The following is an 8195-nucleotide window of genomic DNA, read 5'->3' as shown; positions in this document are numbered from 1 at the left end:
AAGGTTCATCCATGGTGAGGCAGGTGTCAGAACTTCATTCCTGTTTAAGGCTGAATAATATTCCATCATTCATATACACCATGGTTTGTTTATCCAGTCGTCTGGTGGTGGACACCTGGGTTGTTTCATTTTTTGGCTATTGGGAATAATCCTGCCGTGAACACTGGCGTGCAAGTATCTGTTGGAGTCCCTGTTTTCAATTCCTTTGGATATATACCTAGCTGTGAAACACCAACCACTTTTAACTTCCTCCCCCATCCTGGGTGCTCACACCAAGCCAGAAAATGAACTCTGCTCCTAAAAATAGACAGACATTTAGATGTTCTAGGGCAAGCTGACTGCAATGTGACCCCATAGGAGTACCTGTGTCAATCCTTTGTTTCTTCAAAGCCACAAATGATATCGCTCCCTCTGTGTGCAAATAGCCGAGCCTCTGTGGACGGCAGTGTGTGGGGAGGGCAGATACTCTCACGGGAGCTTCTGCTGCTTGCCTCCTCCCTGAAAGAGCAGAGAAAGAGAAGACACTCCATTGTTCCTGAGGAGAGCGGCCCATTTAGAAGGAGGGAGAGAAGAAATTGGCATATTGAATTTTTTCGGGGGCCAGATGCTGGGGTAGGGGCTGTTGGCTTATCTTATCCTCTGAAGTATCGTTGCTCCCATTTAATAGAACAGGAAATTGGCTCAGAGGAGGTACCTCACTGACTCAAAGACTCAGTGGCAGAAACTAACAATGTAAAACTTCAAAAACCCAAGCAGGTGACGCATCCTGAATGAGGCACCCACAAAATGCTGTGGGAGCTCAGGACAGGGAGAGCCCACTGCTGCTGGGGGGTTCTGGGGAGTTTTCGTAGAGAAGGTGGGCCATGAAGCTGGACCATGAAGGATAATTTTATTTGCACAAGAAGATGGGGCAGGGATGGGGAGCAGCAGGAATTGAGATGCGGTTGAGAAGTATGGAAATTGGTTTGGAATCTTTTTCTGTTATACCTGGTTGAACCCCTAAGTCCAGCAGCTGCTGTCCGAGATGCGGGTCTGCAGGGGTCTCCTGGGAGGCAGATTCTGAGAAGGGGGGTAGAGAGCAGGGTGTTTACTGGGGAGTGCTGCTGGGGTCCACACCAAGGGGAGGGAGCAAGAGTGGCTGGAGTGGAAGGTGACTGAGACACCTGCCAACGAAGGTGGCCCTTCCCTTGTCCCAGGTGGGTGAGGGAGCGTGGCCTTTCTCTCCTGCATCAGTCATTGGATACGGGCTGCCCTTGGAAGGAGCGTGACCTTGGATGAGGCAGTAATCTTCAACCAATATAATCCTCAAAGAGGGTGGACAGCTGAGGCCTATCAACTGACAATCTTAGCAGCATCTGGTGGAATCAGGTTTCCATTCCCAAAGGGGGATCTGGTAGCAGAGCACAGGGTCCCCGTGCACTGACTCCCTGAGGGTCCCCTTGCCCTGTTATGTGCTCAAGGCTGAGAACCATCAGATTCTTTGGGCCCCTCGTCTCTCCTCACTTAGGCGATGGTTGAAAAAATAAACCAGCTTGAGTGTGTTGAGCAGTTCATTTGCACAACATCTTTGATGCTAGACAGGAAGACGAATGTATACATTGTTATTAATTAGTTTATTTGATTGATTAAAAATAATGTTTATTCATTCAAAATGCAAAATTTTAAATATATATTTAATATATATTTGAAAATAGAATAACGCATTCTGATATTATTATCACTTCTAAATGGGATTCCCAAAGAAAATGTTAAGACCCTTGTCATCTTTCAGAGCAAAACAAACACCCCCTCACTGGGGATTCAGAGACAGTGGTTTTTGTATCAATGAAGACAAGCCAAGGCTACAGCTGTCCATGCTGTAACCCTAGCTCCAGCTGCTCCCTCTCCCCATTGTCTCTGGACTTTCTCATTTCAGTGTGAGTGGTTAACTCTTGAGGAGCTGGGGTACTAGTCTCAATAAACCAGTGGCTGCCTCCTGCACGTTCAGGGCAATGATCAAAATGGGTCTTGGATAACATTCCTGTGTGTCCCCCCAACCCCCACCAAATGACAATTAAAATGAACTTAAACAAAAAGAAAAGATATTGGCTCATGTACCTGAAAAGCTCAGAAGCCTTCAGGAATGGCTGAATCCAGGGGTTCAAAAATGTCATCAGATCCCAGCTTCTCTCTGTCTCTTGGCTTTGCCTCGTCTCAGTTGGCTCCATTCTCAGATAGGCTTTTCTCTTGCAATGAAAGATGGATGTAGCAGCTCTAGATTTTTCAGGTTCATGTTCAGCTGGAAAGAGCAAGTCTCTTTTCCAGGAGCTTAGGCAAAAGTCCCGAGTTGATCAGCTTGAACAGTCCTAAGGCATGTGTCTGCATGAGCCAATTACTGTGGCCAGGAGAATGAGGTATGCTGATTGTCATGTCCTGTGCCTCTGGAATCAGGGATAGACCCCACCCCTGGCCCCCACCTTAAACATATGGATTGATGCAATTAAAGTTAGAAACTCTAGCCCAAAGAAGAGTGTGGCAGACACAGTTGGTTGCTGTGGCTGATTATGTGGGGTTGGAACTCAGTGTCTTCCTTCCTTCCCCTGGAGTACCTCCCTGTATCACAGGTGATTAAGAGCGAACAAGGACATTTCCCAGACTCTCTTGCAGCTATAATTTCCGCTGTGATTTGGTTCTGCCTGTTGAATGCTCTCCTATGAATCTTGAACCACTGAATTGAGGGGGAGCCAAGTTTCTGCTGGCAAATTTGGTTGGGGAGGTGTTTGGTTTTTCTGTAGCTGACAGAGCAGAGATAATGTCCGGTCTCTGGCCTTGTGGGTGTTAAGAGGCGGGATGGGCCGCCCGTGAACCTGGTGTGGACCACAGCAGACATGGTGTGGACAAGGAGGTGGCAACAGTGCTGGTGGCTTCCTGGTCACGGCCACGGCAGTGTGGTTCTGGAGCCTGTGGCTTTCTGAGCACAGACCAGGCAGCGGGGTGACTGTAGGACTCTTTTCTGAATACCCAACCCAGACTCTGTTTCTTCAGCCTTCACAGTTTGGTTGGCCAGTTAATACCCTGGAACAAATTCTTCTGCTTCATTTGGTGAGAATGAACTCCATTCTCTGCACCCAAATTCTCTTGCCAACCCTACAGATGTCTCCTCTCTGCTACTGCCTTGCAACCCCACCCCCTACTTTTCTCTTGCTGATGGGGCCCACTCCTACTAGAGACGCTGAGAGCCTTTCCCAGGCTCTTTGCTGCATGTTCTGTGTCGGGGGTGTGTGTGTGAGGAGGGGCGCAGTCCCAGACAAGTTTTCTGCCCTCATGATAGAAATGCCCTAGAGACATTTAAGCAAAATCTTCCCTCCTGCTTTTGGATGTGGTTGGGAGAGAATGTGCTGGTGGGGTGCTGAAGCAGCCTTTTTGTAACCCTGTGGAAATAAGCCCGAGGATATAAGCCAACTGATGTGCCAGTAAATTAACAAATCTTGGAATTGGAAACCGCATGAGAATTTTCTATTTCAGCTGGATTGTGTGGTTATCTGCAGCTGGAAATTGAGACCAAGAGTGAGCAAGAGAGAGAGAGAGAGACAGAAAGAGAGAGAGAGAGGAGACAGGGAGGCAGTGGAGGGGGACAAATTCTAATTCGGCTAGTGTCCCTTGTGGAATTAACAGCGACTTTGGTTGTTGGCAGGAAGCCACAGTCTTCATTTACAGGAGATACAAACATTCATCTTTTGGCTTCTTTGGTGCTGAGTCCATCAAGTTTGGCAGAGGGGCGTGGTAGCGACTCCTTTGTCGGTTGGCATTGTCATTTACAGTTTATAAAATAATATAGCTCTTATCCATGCTCCCCCAAGGCTTCATATGCCTATTTTTATGTGATCTTCACAAAAAATCTTCAAGGCAGTAGGGCAAATATTATTCGTCCTGCATTTCTGATGACAAAACTGGGACAGGGACTTAAATTGCTCAGCCAACCTCGCAGAGCTGATTAAGGGAGGCACAGATTTCCTGACCCTTGTTCTAGTTTTGTTTCTACTGCACCATATTGTTGCCTCTAAACTTTGGCAAAATGATTTGTGTGGGGAAAAAAAAAAAACAAAAACCCCAAGTGCCCAGCAACGAAACAGCCTGCAGGTTCACCCTGTGCTCCCAGAGGGCAAAGGACCTCACTGGTCTCCCTGGGACCCTATCATCCTTTTGGCCTTCTGTTGCTCAGCAGAGGCCAGGGACCTCTTGCGAAATTGTCTTCTGGCTCATTCGTTAGCGAGGGGGAGAAACCTCGAGCTCACCCAAGTCGGGGGTGTTTGGGGTGAGTTTGATATTGCTCCACACAGAGCAATAAGGAACATTGCACAGATATGCAAGACAAGAGCCCCCGGAGTCAGAACTCGCAGAGGAGGGGCCGGAGGGCGGTTCTGGATCCTGTCTGGCCTGGGGGACGCTGCCGTGGGACTGGTGACGGGCATTTCAGGCTCCTCCATGGGCCTCCGCTGCCCTCTGTGTCTGCTTTTCTGTCCTGCCATGGGCTTCCTCCTTGCTTCTCTCCTGGGTCACTTCTTGACTCTGGCCTCCCATAACCTCTTTGGCCTCCTCTACATCGCCAGGAGGAAGGGACATTCCACAGAGCAGGGGTGACAAATGAAGCTCTTGTGGCAAAACCTAACTGGGCGAGGCTGCTTCGCCCACTGCTGGTGCTGCTGGGAGAGAGACCCGCCATCGGTTCTCGCAGGGCCTTGGGTCCTGGGTCACTGGCCAGCCAGAGCCACCCTGTGCCAGGCTGCTGTGGTGCTGGAGGGGACAGCAAGGGCTCAGGGTCACATGGTCGAGACACCCGGGATCCTGGGCCCAGCCCTGTGTCAGAGGGCGGTTCCTCTAAGAAGGGGCTGAGGGAGGGTGGGAGGCATGAAACGTGCCCAGCACAATCGCCTTCCTGGGTTCTGATTTCAATGATCTCCCCTCAGCAGTGGAATTCCCTGAGCAGCTATGCCTTTGCCAGACTCAAGAATGAGCTCCGAGGATGGATTTGGTTTCTCAGACCACTGCCCTGTGCCTCAGCTGAGTGCGAAACAAGCTTCCCCACGCAGGGCTGGCCTCGCTCTCCTTTACATGCCCCGGGCTGAGCCGTGTTGGGCCCGGCCCACAGGAGAGGCCAAATGTTTGGGAATTTTATGGACCACCCCACTGTGGTTCTAACCTCATTTGTCTGAGGGGAGACAAATCAAAAGGAGGGCTTGCTAACTTTCCTTCTAAATCACTTCAAGCCTTTTCTAGCTCCAGACAACTCCACGTTCCATGTTTGCTTCCTGGTCTCCAAGCCTCTCCATTCTTGGGCTCTGCTTCGGATGATGAGCTGAGCATAGAGATCGAGGGGACACCCTCTTCCCTTCCAGTGTTGGGCCCACAAAGTCAAAGGAGCCTATAGACAAACTGTGAACCCAAATGAACATGAAACCTAATCGGGTTTGGCCCCTAGATGGAATTAGACTATTTTTAGGTGAACTATTTTAATAGCAACCCCCCACCTGCTTTGCATTCAGAGTTTTCACGATTCCCTTAAACTTTCATTTGTCAATAATCTGTTTCATTTCCTTCCAAACTGCTGCTCAAGGTGTGATGTGAGCACCTGGCCCCTGAGTCCCTGTGGGACCAGCTGCTCACGCCCGGGCCGGCTCTCTCACTGCTGAGGTACGGGAGAGAGCAGTTCAGCTTGCTCATCAACTTTGCTCAACTTCCTATTTTATATCGCTGTGCTCAGTACTACATCCAGAGGTAAAACTAAGGTGGGGATGTTGGTAATCAGTAAATGCTTTCTGAAAAAATAAATGACTAAAAAATGGGGAATAGCTTTAGTTTAGACCCTCTGTGGTACCTTGTCTCCCCTTTCTGGACTCCCCTTTCCTCCAACCTCCACCCTTGGAGGCCACAGTGTCCTCACAGCACCCTCCGCTAACTCCAGGCTCCCCACTCTGGCCTGCCTTCCAGGACTCTATTTTCCAATGGGATTCTGGGAGAATGGAATTGTTAACCCAAAGGAAAGCATCCTCCTAATGGTAGACTTCCAGACATTGGCAAATGGGTCAGAGGACAATGTTCGGTGGGAGTGAGGTGGGAGTGGGAGACAGTCAGGAAATCTTTCTGGAATCCCGGCTCTGTAAAGCTGGCCCTGGATATCTGAAATGCAAACCTCAGTTAGTGGAAGCAATGATACTTGTTCTTCTTCAACCCTTTCTCTGGATGAGCTAAGTGAAAGGAACACTATATATGCAGAGAGCTGTCACTCACAACAGTGAGTAGAAGAACCAAAAGATACCAAGTCATTGGATTCCAAATTAGATTACAGGGCATGACTGCAAGGTTTAAAAACATATGTTCCAGGATGTACATACTCCCATGAAGACTGTCTTTTAATAGTAGTAGGTCACTTGTTTCTGTGATTTTTTTTTTTTTAACAAAAAACAATCTGCATTGAGAACTGCCTTCAAGTCAGCCTGGCAGACACACCAGAAGAGTATTCTCTTAGATTTTCATTAAAAAAAATGAAAAAGGAGCATGATCATGAGCTTTAGTCATTACTCTTTGCAACAAATGACTTTAAAAATAGCTTTTTTTGGTAGTTTTATGGTTTTATTAACACAAATACGACGTGCACAACAAGCTGTCTATTCAATTTCTTCACTGCGCAGCCTGGCGTTGGGATTGGGGACTCTGATGGCCAGCTGGGCTGCTCTTTCCACAGTAGCTTTGTGGTTCTTGGAGGAGACACTGTGAGCAATCTCTGCACAGTGAGGTGTCTTGCACGTCAGCAGCACTTCAAGCTCCTTGACATTGCGGACTAGGAACTTCCGGAAGCCACTGGGCAACATGTGCTTTGTTTTCTTGTTGCTCCTGTGACCAATGTTGGGCATCAAGATCTGGCCGTCGAACCTTCTGTGCACTCTATTGTCAATGCCTCTGTGTTTCCACCAGTTGCGCTAAATTTTGACATATGGGTCTGACTGGTGCTGGATGAACTTCTTGGTCCTCTTTTTAACGATCTTGGGCTTCACCAGAGGTCTGAGGGCAGTCATGATGCCCAGTAACAGATGGCAGTGCTGAGGAAGAGAGGGGTAAAATTAGCTTTGTTGGGATATAAGTGACATACAATAAACTGCACATATTTAAGTATACATTTTGATGAGTTTTGAGATATATATATATTCATGAAACCCTTCACCTCAGTTGAGACATGAATGCCTCCATCACCCCCAAAAGTTCCCTTTTGCCCCTTTGTATTCCATCTCTCTTCCTTACGCCCCCACCTGCCCTGTCCTGGGCTACCACCGGTCTTTGGTGGCAAATAAGCATCTTTTCTAAAAATTAGATTTTCCCTAAAAGGCCAAGAATTTTCTAGCTCTGGGGCTATGGTCATGAAGGAAGGTCCCCAAAAGAAGTCCAAGACAGTTCTCAGCAGGTGCAGACCTTGGGAATAACGTGTAGCCTCCAAGGAAGGTACTATTTGTTTAGGTATGTAAATCCTGGGATGGCTTTTGAAGAGTTAACCACATTATTTTACATTTTATCTTGTATCTGATGATATTCGGTAGTTGGAATCTATTCACCCAAATTAATTGGCCAGTTCTACAATCACACGTTCAAGCCGTCATCTGGGAAAGTAACAGTCCTTGCTTCTTATGCCAAATGGTGTCATTTGAGGAATTCCAAACAGCCTTCAGGACATAGTTTTTCTTTTCTGCCTCTGTCTTCTATGAGAGAATCGCTCCCTTTCCCCCTAAACTTGTTTCTTGTGCCCCGGATACTGCATCCAACCCTGTTTCGTGTCCATGCGGTCCTCGAAAGAGCAGCAAGCCCAGCCCACCCTTTCGGTGTCTTCTGTCAGCCTCTTAGGGGACCTCCTGCCTTTCTCACCCACATTACTCTGGACCTGTCGGCCCCTTCAGCCTCTTCACTGATTCTCCAGCTTCCAGTCTCTCCCTCTTTCATCCTCTATGTATCAATGGATCTTTATAAAAGGCAAATCCAATCAAATCATTCTTCTGCTTTTAAATATTTAACTTTGTGACTTTATAATGTGGCTCCTCTCTACCTGTCCAGAGCCTCCCCACTCACCTCCCCGAACCCAGTCCGCTTTTTTGGGGCTGCAACCAGGAAAGATTTTAATAGTGCTCCAGAGAGCAGAGGGGCGTCCACATGTGCTCCCATTTCTACCCCCA

At 48.1% G+C, this 8195-nt stretch overlaps 1 pseudogene; it reads right to left on the bottom strand.

Moving 5' to 3' along the window:
* Nucleotides 1-6644: 6644 nt before the first annotated feature.
* Nucleotides 6645-7052, bottom strand: LOC116635980 (annotated as a pseudogene).
* Nucleotides 7053-8195: the final 1143 nt, after the last annotated feature.

The sequence above is a fragment of the Phoca vitulina genome, unplaced genomic scaffold (genome assembly GCF_004348235.1).
Source record: "Phoca vitulina isolate PV1807 unplaced genomic scaffold, GSC_HSeal_1.0 scaffold12, whole genome shotgun sequence".
Lineage (NCBI taxonomy): Eukaryota > Metazoa > Chordata > Mammalia > Carnivora > Phocidae > Phoca > Phoca vitulina.
This window is presented reverse-complemented; position numbering and strand designations above follow the sequence as displayed.